Genomic DNA, 18,071 nt, shown 5'->3' with positions numbered 1-18,071 from the left:
GTCTTTCAGAGCTTTGATAGGCAGTGATGAAATTAACAGGATGTAACTCCGTTAAAATGGAAAAATGGAACATTTTCATCGGTCAAAGCCGTGGAGTTTCAATGTTAAAAATGAATATATAACACCTTTACTCACTTGCTTTGCAGAGATGCATTCAAAATGTCTAACTGAGGGAAACATCACAGCAATGTTACAATGTTAATAACAGAAGAGAGTAATGCTCTGAGTTGCTGAAATATGCATGTGCTTTCTCCCAGGTGAGAGGAATCCTCTTCCCTACGCTAATCTGCTTTGGTTGTCGCCAGCCTCATATACCAAGATGGCAAAATGAATGTTGCCATGGGAACCTTTTGCCTGGCAACCCCAATAGCCTGGCAACTAGCCAAACTGTTGCTATGGCACAACCATCAATCTACGTATGCTGGGATTGGTCCGTGCAGGGCCTTGCCCAGATCCTCCCCCTCAAAGTTCCCAATCAGATGCACAATGGAAGTATGTGATTATTAAAACTGAAATACTTTTTATTTTTAAAGGGCTGGGGGTGTGGATGCGGTTGTGTTGGGAACATGGGGTAAAAAAAATACACTGGCCTTTTATTTTGCCAAAGGGTTTACAGAAATGCAATGGCATCTCACTTAAAACATGGAAATATTGGCAAAAATAATTCTGTATTTCAGTTTAAGACTCAAATTCTCGTTTTGGACATATATTAGTTTCAAATCTAAGCTTTTCTTTAAGGATTACATCAGAGCTTGGTGATTGTTTTCTGTTTAACTGACTCTCTGCTAGTGTAATTGAATTGGATAAACATGGTTAATTACCCCCTGAGATAATTGCTTGCAAAACAATTCAAGAGCAAATGATAAACTTTATATAAAAAGCCTAAAGCTCCTTCTGGCTATCACAGTGTTTCAGGAATGTGGGCTGAATCAGTCAACAGATGTCCATGTGTGTGGGTTTTGATTTAGAGGCTTAAGCTTTCATTTAATTGACTTTCTATTCAAACTAAATTACTAAAAGAAATTGAACACAAAATGTATGTACAGCAGAGAACTAACTTGGTGTCTTCATGCGGCTTCATTCAGTATTCTTAGAAACACAAGAAAACTACATATCTGATGGTTTTAGGAGATAAAAGAGAACTGTGTAAATTCATATCTTTATCAAAAACGGCATAGTTAAAGCCTGAAATCTTGGTGACACAATGCCCACAATGACTGAAACCTTGAGGAGCAGTACGTGAACAAGAGCACTCAGATTGCAAATGAAAACTACAATTAGGAATTTTAAAAAGGAGTTTTGAATTGAGTTTCTCCAGACATTAACTGTGTGTATCTGCACTTGAACTTGAACCCTGGAGCATTCATGTGTTGAGAATCTGCCAGTGCAGGTTTTGCATTACAGTAATGTGTGAGTAACACAAGATGGAAACAGAATTGTCAATTTCTGTGAGATAGATACCCTGAATAATAAATGTTCGGCTAATAACTGAGTTTTCAGTTTCTACGTAGGAAGAAGAAATGTGTGTAGGTCATGTGGTTCAAGCTACTTGGGCTTTAGATATCAGCCTAAGACGCTATGATAAAACTTCTCTGCATGGCTTTAGGTATGTGTGAACATATTGTACATGATTAGGTAAACATGTACATGTCCAAGTATACACCATTTTTACACCATAAGATCGAAAACTTCAAGAAAAACAAAGTGACAGGTTAATAGTTTAGTCAGGTGGTTTGTAAGATGGAAATGGAAGTCTAAGTTGGTAGTTAGGAGAATATGTAAAATGTAGAATATAGAAATATCAGTACCTTAGTAACGCTCCATTGTCAAAGTGGGGCAGGTGGTATTCCTTATACATGAAGTTGGGCGGTGAAACACACACACACGCACACACAGGAGGGAGGGAGACATGCCAACCTTGTGAATAAAAGGACTGTTTAACGGAGAGGTCACAGGTTCAGTCTCTGCAACAGCTGAAGTGTCACTGGACAAGAAAGGACATGGACTGAGCTGCTCTAAAGAAGAGCATCAGCTCTGAAACACAACCCACACACTGACACCTCTATTGAATAAGTGTTTCAACATCAGCATACAATTATGAGGAAGGTGAAGGATATAAGCAGAGTACCTACCACAGTCAGAGCAGGTGTCATCATAAAATATGGAAGCTACAGCTACCGTCTAAATGATGCCATTAGACAAGCAGTTATCACAATGTGTATTAACATGAGAGAAGGTCAAACTTTTGTCACATTTCTGACGATCAGAACAGAGGGACTAACAGTGCAAAAAGCTTTTCACTCTGCAGAGTGAATTACTTCGTAATTTGCGTCAACCTACACTCAGTACTCAATTGATACATTTTACTTCTCAAATTCTGTCATTAATGTTTGGATACATTACAAAACCATCTCAGTATGATCAGCATCCCACTGGTGGTGAAAGTAGAACAAGGAAATTACTAAGGATAAGTCTATTACCATTTTACCGTTTGGGGAAAGGGCATTACCAAGCACGGCAAATGTTAAATAAATTCTGTCAGATGCTTAATTTTCTGCCTGAGATTGTTTAGATAGACACTTACGGGGGGCTAAATATTGATATCTGAAAGCCCTTTCATTGCACACATGCATGCTGCAGTATGGACAAAGTGATGCACCAGCTTGGAGTGCTAAGCCTCCTGCTCCGGTTTGATAAATATAACTTCAAAAGAAGCTGCCAAACAGCTTTAGCTGGCCAACTGCACAATGAGCATAATAACTCCCCACCCCCTGGGAGCTCCAGCCTAGTTCATTTACCCTTGCAGAGCGCTGCCATGTCTGTACGTGCACATGTGTCTTTGTTTCACTGTGAGACTCTCCGAGGCTCTCCAGCTTCTACTCTGTACAAAGCAGATGTATAGAGGAACCTTTTGGACCTAATTTTTACAGAGGAAATGCATCCCCCCATCCCCTACTCCTTCTATTTGCCCCACACATGTAATGCCTGATTGACCACAGCACCCCCTAAAGAGGTCAAAGGGCAGACAAAACAGTCTGGTGTCATGGCAACCTGTGTGCCACCAACCAGAATAGTAAGGGGGAACACAGGGGGGTCAAAAGAACTATCAGCTAAACCTCTAAGGTTGCTGCCTCGTGCTCACTTTAATGTACGTGCAGCTAACAAAGAAGAACGCACACATAGCGCACCTTTGCTATGAGGAAGGATCTTTACGAGTTGATCTCCAGAACAATCAAGCTAAATCCTTCAGTGCAATGCAGTTAGGTATGGTTCCTATCTTGGTATCAGCTGGCATCTATGCTGCAGCAATGTGTGTTTGCTGCTGCTGCATGTGCACACACTTGAGAGTGCGCTGTTTGTGTGCGCAGGAGACACTCCTGTGTAAAAGGTTCTTTGTGACCGCTCGATGCAGTGGCAGCGTGCACGTGATGGGGGAGGGGGGCAAACGAATAAATGGGAAGCAAATGCATTCAGATCAATACTAAGCTGAGAGAGGGTGAGTGAGGTTGAGAAGAGAGAGTAGAAGGTGGTGAGTAGAGAGGGAGGGGCCTCAGAGGGACTGATTAATCATTCCTGTATTGTTATTGACTTTCTGTTAAAGGGGGTGAGTCAGACTCTGAATGATGTGCCTGTGCTTGTGTGCTTGTGTGTGTGTGTGTGTGTGTGTGTTTTGTACTGTACTCAATGAGAACACAAAGTCATCAGTTACGGACCCAGACCTCTCAAAGATTCGTCAGTGTGGCTGGTTTAGTGGGGCTCTGACTACCTTTTTAATTCCTTGCTTGTGGTTACAACATTTAGTCTGTTTGCATATTCAGCACAATGACCGTGAAGGACTTCATTATTCATTTTTTGTAAAAACAGCTAATATGCCATTCCATTTTGGAAAAAATAAAAAAGGAACAGGGAAATGAAGGAGGTGAACAGGAAATCCCCTGTGAGGAGTTAATGAGGGGCTGACAACTGAACAGACACAACAGAGAAGGTGGGGGGGGGGACGCTGCTGGAGGTGGAGGCGGGGAAGCTCTGCCCTGACATCTGACCTTCTGGCTGTGACCTTGTTTATTGTCTAAAAGGACAGTGGACACACTTGAGCACATGTCTCTTGTGCGCACAATGTATTAAATGACATTTCACAGCTATTTGTTTTAAAATAAGCAGCCATGTGGGAATGCTCTGCCAAAGTCTCTATTTAAATTAATAACACTGGAATAATTAGTTTATAGTTATAACAACATGGCACCAACTTCAGAAATCGCCAAAGGCAAGGTTTTCCGCTAATTACGACCCCTTTAAAAACAGCAACTTCTCAGATGGCTTATCGAGGACTTGTCAGAGGACGGACGCTGAGCCAACTGAATGAAAACCCCATTCAGTGTTACCTTGAACTTGAACAATGAATCTGGTGTTTGTGTTGGGGCCACTTCCTGACCTTTCCATCCCTCTGTGGAAGCAACCAACCGCAGCTTCTCTTTCATCTGTCAGATGTGACCTTGACAACCCACGCTAACCAGAACAGCTGACAAATGGCAAGTTTTACTTCCACCGACGGCTTTTGACTAAGTGTTCAGAATGATTGTTTATATAATGATTATAGACTGTACTGTGTGATGCTTACTAGCTGGACCATCAGTTTACTACAAACAGCTTGTACTCACCATCAGGCTGACTAATTTTTATTGCTTGGGAGCTGTTGCGGTTCATTGTCTTATGATTCACTGAGCAGACAGACAATCAACACAAATGATTTCACCTCTTCCTGCCCTTCACCTTCCTCTTTTCTTGTCCTCCCACTGCTCCAGCATCAAACCACATCTTCCTCCCTCAGGCGCCTTTTCTACAGCTTTTTTTCACCCACTTGTCTCTACCTCTCAGACTGCCTCTTTCTTTACGCCTTCATTTTCCCTTTCCCCTTTCTTCACACTGTAGCCACATCTCCTCCTCACTGTCTGGCACCAGAGAACTGGCGCACTTGAGGGTGTCGCTGTGTGATGCGAGCTGCTGACAGCTTTCATGCCAATGCAGAGCTTGTGTATCACTGCAAAGCATAATGGAGTTGCTTGTGAATGCTATGCTAATTGTGCTAAATGTTGCTGAGAGAGACATAGTGGCACTTTAAACCACTTCTTTATTAACTTCTGTAACTTTTGAATGTTAGTGCTGACAATCATTTTTTTAATACATTTAATCTACTTTTAATCAACTATTTTTTTTACATCAAATAAACATCAATTTCTGTAGCATTAAAATGTTAAAATAATATAACAGAGAAGAGACAAAATCATTAAAGCTGATAATAAACTGAATCCGGAAACTGTTGTTGGCATTTTCCTGATAAAACAAATTATCATGCAAGATAAAAGAGTCTCATAATTCCTCTCTGTTTATTAAAAAGGATACTCCAATTAAATTTAAATTGATACCATTCAACATGCAGAGACAAAGTGAAGCTAGCAGTCTGTTAGCCCAGCTTGGCTCCTAAAACTCCATAAATAACACAGAGATTTTTCAACTGGCTAAAACAGAAGGTGAAAAGTTGTAAAGCTGTTCATCTAGCTGGCTCATATCAAAAAGAAAATGTGTATGTTTAAGAAACCGTTACAATATCACCTTAACAACTATGAGAAATATCTCTAATGAAAAATAACTTCATGATGATGGGGGCTCTGTGTCTGGGATTCTCATTGTTGGTCGGAGACATCAACAAAGCCCATTCCTCAGGAAGCTGCTCCATAAATCATACATGACTGACGTACTAGAGAGGGCACAGGGCCAGGAGGAGAGAGAGCTGAGCTAGAATTATCACACTTACATGCATTTTCCTTATCGCTTGCTTTTTACCCAACCCCCCACAGCCGCCCCCCCTCACCCAACTCATGAGGCTCTTTAGATTTCTCACAGACATCCAAAGAACCTGAGACGAAAGAGTAGACGATGAGAATCAAAACCTGAGACAGAACACAGAAGAGTAAGACATACATCAAGAATAAGACAGGCGTAGGAACATGATGATAGAGATGGAGATCAAACACCAGATGGAGTGGTGGAGGGAGATGGAAGAGATAGACACAGTAGAAGCGGGGCGAAGGGAGGACTGAGATGGTGAGGTAGGAGGCAACACCGTGACCTACTAATGCAGAACTGAGGAATTCTCGTTGCTGACTCCAAACACATTCCTACAGCCTGCAAATATTAACCCCCACCTCACCACCTCTGCCTCCATCTGAATGCACTGAGCAGCCACCTGGTCCCTCCATGAGGAAACAATTCATCGATATCAACTCGGTTACTGGAATTGATTCTAACACTGTAGTGGAAAACCCCACCAAAACATCAATGCAGCCAGCATGGTGCAGTAAGTCTGGGCATATCCAAATGACAACAATTTGTACTCCAATACCCAGAAATCATGTCAAGTCATGTTAGCAAACCAGTAGCAGAGAGAGTAAAGAAAACTGAAATATCTGAAAATCCAGTCCATTTGCTGCTTTCTTGTTTTTGGTTTCAAGAAAAAAAAAAGTTGAGATTTATGCCCTTCCTTTGGTTCTGGAAAATGGTAAACATCTTTTCTTATATGTTTATACTCTGGAGCAACTTTGGATTCAGGCTAATCAGGAGATTCGAATTTCAAATGCCCATATAAAAAATTTGTTGAAGTGTATTTTTGTGTTTATTTTTGTAAAGCTTATTGCGTGAGTTTTATTTATGGATATTCTGCATATCACGTAATAAAGACTTTTGACCAGATTTTAGACATTGTAGCTTTCACTGATATAACATTCTTATTGCCAACACTGACACCAAAATCAAATAAAATAACGTTAGATGATAATTGTCTTTTTACACACAAACAAATCATAAAGAAACAAGAAAAAAAACAACCTTTTTTTCGTATGCAAATATATCCTGTCCTTATCAAGATATTTAAAAAATGTGAAATTAATTTATAAGCAAATTGCTTCATGTAAAGGTGATATGGCTTTCAAACTCTGAAATCTGTATCTTTGGCATTTCTCTATTATAATATGACAAAAAAATGGCTAATTGGCTTACATGCATGCTGATGCCACTATAACTGCATGGTGTGCTAATATCAACTGTGCCGCTTATAATCCTTTGTCTGTTGTCTATGACCAGTATATTGTATATGCTGAATATAAGTCGTAAATATATGTTATACGTGATGTGATCCAGCTCAGATGCTTGAGCTCAAGTGTTCTGTTATAACAACAGATCATCATTATTTCTACATGTGTTAAAATTGATTGTTAACATCAATTAATTTCGACATCTCAACAGAAACAAAAGCATCTGCTGAAATCAAGTATCACACCATGATGACAACAGAGCCAGCTACTGAAAATAAAACTGGAACGAAACACCACAACGACTCATAAGCCATAAATTTGAACTGGTAAAACTTTGTGCGACACAGAGCAACGTTATGAGCGCTCTGCTTATAAAGCAGGAAAGCCCTATGGGCATCCAGATGGAGTTCTCTCAGCTCCAGCCCCATTTCAGCCCCATGTCCTAGAGAAAGTAGACAAACACTGATGCAACTGGAGCACTGAGTCCAGGGGGAATAGCTCTCACTCAGTCCGTGAGAGAGCTCAGTACATCCACAGCAGTCACATGGTGCAGTGCTCTCTCTCAACACCGGATTCTGCCGCCTGTTGTGTGTGGCCCTTTTTCTGACTCTTTCACAGCAGAACTACATAATTGATAGTCAAGGTTATGTTTTATAAAGTGCAACACATTAATGGCTTCCTCTGCACTCTCAAGTTTAGATGTGTTGGGATCAGTAAGTGGCAGCATTATGTTTAAGAGGTTTTAAATAACTGATATGTTCATTGTCAGTACAATCCATCATGTTAATCCATTATTTCTGTCAAAGTATTTAAATGTTTTCATATTAGAGGTTGGCTTAGTGCCACAACAGATATCCAAAGGCTTTTTTCAGTAAAGCTGGCTTCCTTATACGGGTTTCAGTTTGTTTGGTAAATTTGAATTGTAATCAACCAAATATGCCTGAACCACAGACATATTACTACTTATCACATTTGATCTAAAATGTGCGTTTCAAAGAATTTTCGCAACTAATACTACACAAACCTGTAGCAGCTACACTGTGCCACAGCACTAGAGAACACACCAACTAAAAAATATAGCTTTAAAATAAACCAATAAAATATTTGGCAACTACATTTGTCTTAAATTAATCCGTTTAGACACTTCATGAGCAAAAGTCCCAAACAATTCACTCATCCTAATTATTCAAATGCCAGTATTTGCTGATGTTATACAAAATCAAACTATAAACTGGATTTGGCTTTTTTTTTTTGTTTAAAATTAATCAAGAACATCCATGCAGTCTTTGAAATCTGTGAATATGGCAGCTTTTAGATGTTGTTATATTTTAATGAACCACAAATTAACTGGCCAAATCAGTGATTATGAAACTATTCGATGCATCATTGCATATTATCAATAGTACAGGTGTGATACTGTTCTATTTCTTTTTCAAAAACTTTGATTTCAAGATATAACTGCAATATTAAATGTCATCTTTCATCTTACAAATACTTTCCACAGCTAATGAAGGTAATTGAAGATGAGGGCATATGATTACCATGATTTACAGAACTTTTCATAAACCACTCACCACGGCCTGAAATGTTATAATTTTAATTATTTTATTCTTATATTTATATTTATATTACATTGTGTTTAATTTTGAGTTTCCACCCAGTATTCAGCACATTTTCTTACCTGTTTTTTTTAGATTATTTACTACATTTATATCTCCCCCTTGAGAATACAGGGGAGTTCATATTAAAAATGGATAAAGGGTTTCTGGGGTTTACTGAGCCTGCCAAGGTGACTTAACTCAGTTCATTGCACATCACAACTTCAAGACTCCATGGTCCCATAGTCTGCATGCACAAGTCAAGATCCAGTTTGTGCAAATCGATAATGCACAATGACCATTGGGGCATGCTCTCATTTTGGCAAAAGATGCAAAAATAAATATCTGGAATAAAAATGTAACAATATATTTTAGTTTAATTGTGTGTTAAGTATGATCATCTTAACTAATACTACACACAAAAACAAATATCTGTGTTAAATAATGGTTTTGTATTATTTGGTATCCACTGCACCTGGTCTATGTGCACCAACCAGTGACCAGTCTGTCTGGATTTTTGGCCCCTAAAGTTAAACCTCCATCCACACTGCTTCTATCAACACCACCAATCTTGCCATCATCCCTGCAGTCACCCTGTGTGCCACTAGCCAGGTAAGTGTTGCTTCTGTCCTCAGCCAAATGGCGTACGCTGGCCTGGGGACAACTGAGGTATTTCTGAGTTCACAGTTCGAGGTACAGTGGAGGAGAGCTTGTCTACATGGATAGGGATGAGCTCGTTGAGACCATGAATAGAATGAGTATATATCACAGGCCATTGAGCTCACATGCATGGGATGACATTAACTTGTCGATGTGAAACAATGGGAGCACAGGACAGCTAGAATGAGTTGGGGGTGACACGGGCAGAAAGCTTAGAACGATGCAGAAGGAAGTTTGGTGTTAGTGGACGTGTAGATACAAGGCTTGGTCATTTGCAGTGTTCTAGGGACACATACTGAGACTGCAAACAAACAGTGAGAGGAAGAAGAGGGTGGGACGTGTCAATTCCAGAGCAGGGAGGATGATAGCCAAAAAATTCAAATACTTTGTGTCATCTTTTTAACAGTTTCTTATCAACCGAAACAAAGAAACTGGGCCAGAAACCTTCACTCAGTAATGCATAGATCAACACTGTGTACAAAAAGATTTGCCAAGAAAGTGATTGACGCAGAGAAAAGGCACAGAGTGCCCCAACCCCATTCTTCCTTATCTTTCGTCCTCACAACTGGGCCCCAAAAGCTGCCTGAGATTTGACTAAACCTGAGCTTGATTTCAGGCAAGACCTCTTTCAGCCAACATACATATTCTGTACAGCACATAGAGGAGATAAAAAGGCATCTTAAATTATGGGAGAAGCATGGAGACAGGGGAAATGTTCCAGTGGGAGTGGGAGGAAGGAAAATGACTTAAGGTACACAGACCAACAGAAACGAGAACTGAGAACAGAAATCAAGAGGAGATAGACAACGAAAACAAGATAGAAATAATGTCAATAAATGATTATGTTTCGAAAGTTCCATAGGGAGATAACGAAACATAAGAGAATTACAGATTATGTTGCATAAATCTGCCTTTTTTTTTTTACCTTTTCCCGCGTTTCTTTCCAACTTGATTCCTTCTGTGTCCCTTCTTCCTCACTCTCGAGTTAGTGCTTTGCCTCTTGACTTGCAGCCTTGCATCTCTGTTTCACTCCAGCCTCGTCACATTTTATTCGCAGCTCTCTCATCTCCCCTTGCTCGAACCTTGGCTTCTCTTTTCCTCACCCCTCAATGCTCAAGACTTTGAAGGGTAACATGCCTTATGGACAAAGGAAATCAGCACCATGAGGAAAAGTACCAGAGGAAAAGGCGAGCATATAAAAGTCACAAGCAGTAAAGTGAGAGGCAGGAGGGGCTGCTGCTGCTGGTGCTGCTGCTGTTGCTCAGTTTGTGGCTGTGGGATAGCATGTGCTGCGTAGAACTGGTTCCCCCTGTACGCCATACCGAGAGGAGAAGCACACAAAAGTGTGAGTGGTGCAGAGAGCGCTGAGAAAACAGAGAACGCATGAGAAGGAGGGAGAAGGCATCAGTCATTGTGTGTGTATCTTTGTGTGTGTGTGTGTGTGTGTGTATGTGTGTGTGTGTGTGCGCACATACATGCAGGGTAGGAATGACGGAGGGGAGAGAGGGAGGGACAGATTGAAAGAAAGGAAGGTGGGGGAGATAGGAGGAGTGAAGTGGAGAGAGGAAAAGGGGAGGAGACATTTTTCTGCGTTTTCCTGTTCATTTTTTTTTTATTCCACCCCCCCATCCCCCCCTTTTTTTGTGAAATGAACCCTGTATTGTCTCTATGTGCACAAGTGCCTTGTCAGTAGGTCATTATTCTGCCTCTCCAACACTGTTTTCCTCTTGTCATATTCCCCCTTTTGTTAAAACCAGCTGTGTCTTTAAGCCCGTGCACTTGAACTGAGAGGGAGTGCTTTTCTTTCTCGGTGTACTTCCCCTCCGGTGGCCCCCCAGCACACAGGAAAGAGACACAGTTTGTAGGAGAGAATGAGAGAGGTAGAGCGAGAGAGAGAGAGAGAGAGAGAAAGAGACAGAGCAGGACAGAGGGGCAAAAAGGGGCAGAGAAAGAAATGCAGATGGGGGAGGGGAAAGGTTTGTGGATGGTGGTTCAAGACTATGTGGAACTTGAAATCAATTCAAAAAATATCTAAGATGAACAAAAAACTCAAAAGTAATATTTTGATGACAGCACAATTTTGTAAGTCATTTTGGAGGAATGAATCTAGATTGCACTTTCATGTGTTTGAAGGAAACATGTAAGTGTGGACTGCTGTTGAAATATTGATTTACAGTATAAAATATGCCGATGTGCTGATATCATCATAATAGCTCACAAAAAGAACGAAGGTTAATGTCAGACTGTTAAACAGCCTCACATATCTGCTCCAAATCTCCATGGCAACTGCTGACATACAGGTGAAATTTTTCATAATAAGTCAAGTTGTTTGTGTTGTGTGATCATATTATGCTTTTATGTATTCTTGTATCTGTATTTTTTTTTTTCCTAAATAGAGAGAGTGGGCAGTGCACTCACCTTGACTGATTTAATTGTTACGACAGCAGAGGGGAAGACATAGGGGAGTCAGGAGCTCCGGCAGAATTCGATCGAAGGCCAGCAGGGGCACACGGTAAACTGAACCGCCCGATGCCTCTCACAGCCAAGACCTGCATATGTTAAATTCTTAAGCATTATACAAGTGGTCCCTGGGTATTTATGCTGTGCAGTGGACAATGGGTTCATCAACACATTTGACATTTGACATATAAGCCTTGAATGTGGGAAAATTGATCAAAACAGGCCTCCAAGTATTCATTGCAGTGTCTTCACTGTAACAGCTAATGGATAATTTTCAGTGGAATTTTAGTTTTTTGAAAAGAACAATGCAATTTGGCACAACTCATAGAGCTTCAATTTAACTATAACACACAACAAATACGAATATTAAAAACATATATATCAACAGACAAGTAGATGGACGTTTTAAATAATAAATGTGAGATGAAATATTATTTACTCTGGTTTTGATTTCTTTCATGGAAATTCTTGATTTCAATCAAAATGGTCACTATGCTTTATATCCGTGACATTTACCGATAAAATACTGACCTGCAAAACCATCAGAAGTTGTCTGTAAAGAAATCTGCAAGCTTTTTGAAAAGAGGGCAAGCAGGAATACAAGCAGAAAATCACTTGAAAAGTCAAGCACACATGCAGTTTGTTGAATTCATACATATTCAACCATTATTGATATGTCTATGTTTTTTTCTCTCTCCCAATGCACCGAGAAGATAGCTAGTGCTGTATGTTTGGACTGCGATGTCAGAACCAGGGAGAGGAGCTGAATTAAAGGTCAATAAAAAGTCACCAAGCAAATTAAAACCGCTGAGAAAATGCGTTCTTGCTAATTTATTCCTGTCTAAAGCTAAAAGAACAACAGCATTTAAAGGTGGATGTAAAACTGTCCCATCTACAGAGAAAGGGAAACATAAAGAGAGGGAATACAACAACTGAACATTTAAGGGGTGCATGCAATACTGAGGCAAGTCCTGAAGCTTTTTCCTGTATATTCAAGAATTTGAGGAAAAAATACTCAGTAGGTCCGTGCCATACACCCTAAATGGATTGTACACTTCTGTTTTGTAGCCATTTTTGTCAGTCACTGCCTCCTCAGAACACCTTGTCCCAGGTTTCATGTGTTTACATATGAGCTTTGAGAAGTTACGTTCCCTTCTTAGATTAATTTGTTGAGTTAAGTCATGAAGGTAAAGCTCTACAGATTCATAACACACAAAAAATTTTGCTACAAGGCATTTTCTAAAATGTTATGGCGTTGTATATGTCCAGCTTTTCACTTCAATGTTTTTACATTGAATTAATCAAATAACTACTTAATACAAAAGGCGTCATCAGAATCTGTACTTCCACTCAGCTGCTGAACGTTTTATGTTGTCTCTCAGTTTTCCATTTACTCTACCTCCTCAGCCCCACACGACAATAAAGTTAACACCTAGTTGGTGAATTTTGTCAGTAAAGAACTAAATATTTCAAAACGAAAAAGAAAAGCAAATGTAAGAGTCCGTGAACATTAGAATTACATTACAGTAACATGGCTTTGGGTGAATGCTACATTGTTCCATATATTAGGTAGGTAGGAGGTATTAATTAGCAACTGTTGCTCACAAAATTGAAAAAAAAAAAAAAAAAAAAAAAAAAGTATTTCAATATTGTTTTTTATTGCTTGTTTCTGCTGCCTCCAAGTGGCCAAGTAATTGTTAATGCAAGTTTAAGGCATTCACGTCTTGCCAGTTTTGGCTGAAATTATTCTTTTTTATAATATTTTTATTTTTATTGAGGTTAAGAAATAAGATTCACTCTAAAACATAATATTAATTTTAAAAAAGTATTTTTGGCATTACTTCTTTCTCATTTTCTTTTCTCCAGGACCATCTCAGGCACAGAGCTCCTGTCATTGTATAATTCATACAGCATGTTTATAGAACCATTTATGGCAAAAATCAAGCTTTTAGCCTTGTTGAAATGTCTACAAGATATTTTTTTTAAATGCAAGAGATATAATTTGCAATATAAGCTGTCAGTACGATGGCTCTGTATTTTCAAGTCTCCTAAAAAGGTTTTAACCATTTCATACATAACTAAGGAACAAGTCCTGTCAATATTCAGAGAGGAGGTGTGCTGGGCAATGAGTCACAGTTTACATTAGCATAGTCACAAACACTGTATCAGATAGTGGTGCAAATACAGCATGAACAAATATGGCATTCTGACCACCCTAACCACGCAGATATATCGGATGGTCAAACGTGGAGTCTTTCTGGTGTTTCTTCTAACAGTAACCATCTTAATAAGCGCTACCCCTTATTCAAAACCTTCAGCGTTTTCATTAGTGCAGCTAATAACACTGTGTCAGCCACTACCAGCTATACATTAACAAGTATATAACAAGTAACAGTTTCTCAAAGACTCTTGATTCTCGGTGTGATTGGCCTGAGTCTCTTCGGTGTTTCTTTTTCTCATCATCTTGATATGCATGGCTGCTTCACATGTCAACCTACAGCATAAGCAAGAGTAATGGGCGTGGCACAAGGACTGCTCCACGTTTTTCAATGAGGAAAACAGAAGAATAGATTTGCTTATTTTATTTTTAGCATTTTTATTTGAGAAAACCATGTCAAACTAAATATTTATCGTAGCAGAGTATTTTTTTTACATTATTTAAAACTTCATTTAGCATTAGAATAGGTCTGGAAGAGCTAACCTGATGTGTGTGATAACACTAACTTAATGTGGCCTAAAAAGCAAAAGCAAAAGGAACAACATTTACATGTAGTGTCTTGTAAGCGGAAGGCACTGAACTGAGGAAAGCCAACTTTTTAAATCTAAAAACAGGGCATTGGTCTAATGCATTGCAAATATAAATAGGTATCGACCCACTGAGAGGGGGAGAGGAAGAGGAGGGAGGGAGGTGGGTAGTTGGGTGGATGATAAAGGTCAAAAGAGGTGTGTGCGGCATTCGCTCATACCTTTTGTTAAAGAGTTAAATATACCTTCCATACTTCAGGATTTTACTGGGCACCAGAGAGTGGGGAGACGAAATGGATGCCATGAGAAACACTTTGCTGCAGCCAAACTATTCCCTGAGTCCAAGGACAATCATTACCTTAGGGGAAAGAGCCAGCATGTGTGTTAGGGGAAGAGATGCTTATACTGGTGCTGATCTTGAAAGGGCCTGGCCGATCGATCACATTAAGCTCCCTGCGAAAGAGAAAAATCAATATGTTTTTAAAGGGGTAGCAGGCTACTTGTGGTGTATGCGCGTGGGCTTCATTGATACTACCAGACACATTCAGAGAGTGACTGTTCCTGCGAAAGAGTAACCATATTTCGAGGTCAAGTGCCTTCACTTCCAATACTTATCTACAAAATCATAACACTTGTGAGGAAATATGTAGGCTTACACAAAAGGTGAGTGTCTGTGTGTGTTACTAAGGTCCAGCCTGGCATCCAATGATTGCCGCAGAATACTCAACAGTTGGAGGTGCACAAATGAAACACTGACAATGAAAATCAATAGTTTTCAGATAGACAAAGTTGTGCAAAAGCTGTCAGGTCTGACAGACAGCATCAGGATTAGAAGCAAAGAAAGGCAATCTGTGACTCTTTGAGAAAATTAATTGCTTGATTAAATGTGCTGTAACACAGCCAGTTTTAAAAATGAAAATGGGCTTTACTAACGGGGGATTCACACCAAGAACTAGATTAGGGAAGAGGTTAACAAGAGTGAAGCAGAGAGACAGAGGGGGAATTACAAGGAAGGCAATTTAATTTCCCCACAATTGGGGGTAGTGGGCAAAGCAATGCTAATCAATGCAAAAGACACCCACTCTTCAACACTTTCTATTTCTTTCATTGCATCACCCACATGTGTCTCCATCTACCTATTTGTCTCTCTTTTACACTTGCAACAATAATTTACTCTTGAGTTTGCATCTGGGGCAGGGAAAGAGAAAGGTGGAATGAAAAGGCACACTGTCATCTACCTACCTGCACCAGCATGACCACATTTTGCTGGAAGTGCCAGGAGAAGGTGTGATGAAATAACATAACAATAAATGGACAAAGACAGAATCGTCGGTATTAATGAGTAACTTAACTATAAGAAAGAAAGGGAAAAGAATGACATGCAGAGCAAGAGATCATTTGGAGAGAATGGTTGGATAAGAGAGACACTGTGAAACTGTCAAACTTTGGCTGGCTGTCTTTCACGTGTATTGAAAAAAAGAAACAAGCCTGCTCTCTAGTGGTAATAAAGGGAAACAAACTCTAACTTATCTGGACGTTCTCATTCATCCAGGTCATTGTTATCTCAGACTGTCACAGACATATAACCAAGTCCAGCTACGTTCAATTCAATTGCCACAAAACAGGCAAACTTGATGCAAAGATGCAAGAAGAAGATATGTGGAACATCCAGGAATCACTGAGAAGTGGCTGCTTGGTCAAACTTGACAGTAAGAGGGGATAGCTCTTAGTAAGAAAGATGCACCAAAACTTGGAGGTCTGTGTTGAGATCCTAAGGGAAAATGGGAAGAAATTCCACGGGGACAATCAAAGCTAAGTGCCATGTGGCAAACAGTCTTAATTAACCAGACCAGAGAATCTTGTTTCTCATAGTCTTGCTCAAATCATTGCCTCTGGATGTTTATAGTTTCTCCTATCTCCTCCTTCATACACAGACACAACATTACAGATTCCCCTGTACATCTCTATCTTGCTAATCTCATTATAATGGCCTATGTGAGTTAGAGCTGCAGCATGTGTTTTACTGAACAGCTGCCATTCATGGACACTTTATTGGACTTAGTCATACTGATTCACAGTTTATTATGTCTGGAGTTTGTGGTCCAAGAGCACGGGGTGTGTAGCATTGGAGTGCAGTATGGGGGACAATTCTTTAATAAGCTAATCAGATGAAGACAAACACATTAGGCTAAATGGTGACAGTTTTGGGTGACACAAAAGAACTGCATTAACTGTGTAACACATTTAAGATATTATAGGAAAATTGTTAAACAGCAGCATTCCTTTACAGTTTAACATAGCAGCACAGTAACACTGTTCAAATGGCTTAAACTGCAAAACAACAAAAACCTTATCTTTATTTAGCCAATTTTTAGGTTCCTGGACATCACTTTTTTGGTTGTTTTTTTTTTTTTTAATAAATACTTGGATTTTTACTACACTGTGTCAGGTTTTATCTGAGAACAGTTGAGACCCAAAAGCAGAACATAGAAAAAGATGGAAAAGGTCAAAGAGGGTTTTATTACCAACCTGGAAGCAAGTGGTGCACGGGAAGCCAGCAGATCCAGGAAAGGGAACCGGAAGTGGGTGGGTTGAAGAGTACTGGTGAAGGCAAGGCAGGGAGACTGAAGACTAGCAGTGGGTCAACAGGAACAGGGAGAGCGCTGGTGTGGGCAGGCGGGTACTGTCTGAGGCAGGTTTAGAGGCTGTGTGGTCCTGGACATATAGAGAACAAGGTGAATTCAAATCACAAAAAAAACCCCAAAAACAACAACAAAAAAAAAAAAAACCAAACAAACAAACCCACAGTTACGCACACTAAGTCATCCAAGAGTGTCCCAAACATGAAAGATAAAACAATCTGGCAACAGAAAAGGAAGTGACCTGTCCTAGTTTGACAGTCATAAAAGTTTATGTACAAGATACCTGTCCAAGTTCTGCTGTGTTCTTCTCCTCTATTAACTGCAGCATTTGGAGAATAGATACTCTGTTTGACCTATACCCATTCTCTTTGTTTGACAAGAAGCTTCCACTATATGTAACACAGGGAAAACCCCAAGAACTCGCAGAGGTGGAGGGTAGACCATGACAGCACTGATCTTACAGCTATTGGTTGTGGTTATTTCCAAATAATTACACACAAAATTAGTGGACAGTTTATACAGTATGATAAAATAAAAATAAGCAAAATAAAGAAAGTATAGAACTTAGATTGAATTAAAATAGCTTAAGTCCAATTTACTATATTACAAATACCTCATTAATTACATTTGATCAAAATAATAACATGACATAATACTTATATTACTTACTTAAAGTATATTCTCATAAGTAAAACTGAAGTATCTTCCTAATAATGGAATACTTTTACATTGTTTTACCAACACCTTTAGATACAGAATTCTCAGACTACAAAAGGCAAACTACTCAAAATTCCAATAAGATACTCAAATGTAGTGTTCAGTGCAGTTTTATTTTCTGTTTCTATATTACACAAAGGTTTGTTAATATTAGATTTCAA

At 39.5% G+C, this 18,071-nt stretch overlaps 1 protein-coding gene across 1 annotated transcript in view; it reads right to left on the bottom strand.

Moving 5' to 3' along the window:
- Positions 1 to 10,647, bottom strand: part of spaca6 (sperm acrosome associated 6) — a 43,108-nt gene extending 32,461 nt beyond the window's left edge. Inside the window, exon 1 of the mRNA XM_029505295.1 lies at positions 10,272 to 10,647. The gene's annotated coding sequence lies outside the window, so the exon portion shown is untranslated. The remainder of the gene's footprint in view (positions 1 to 10,271) is intronic.
- Positions 10,648 to 18,071: the final 7,424 nt, after the last annotated feature.

Source organism: Echeneis naucrates, chromosome 6 (assembly GCF_900963305.1).
Source record: "Echeneis naucrates chromosome 6, fEcheNa1.1, whole genome shotgun sequence".
In the NCBI taxonomy this organism is placed as follows: Eukaryota; Metazoa; Chordata; class Actinopteri; order Carangiformes; family Echeneidae; genus Echeneis; species Echeneis naucrates.
Note: the sequence above shows the minus strand (reverse complement) of the source record. Positions and strands in the feature narration are given on the sequence as shown.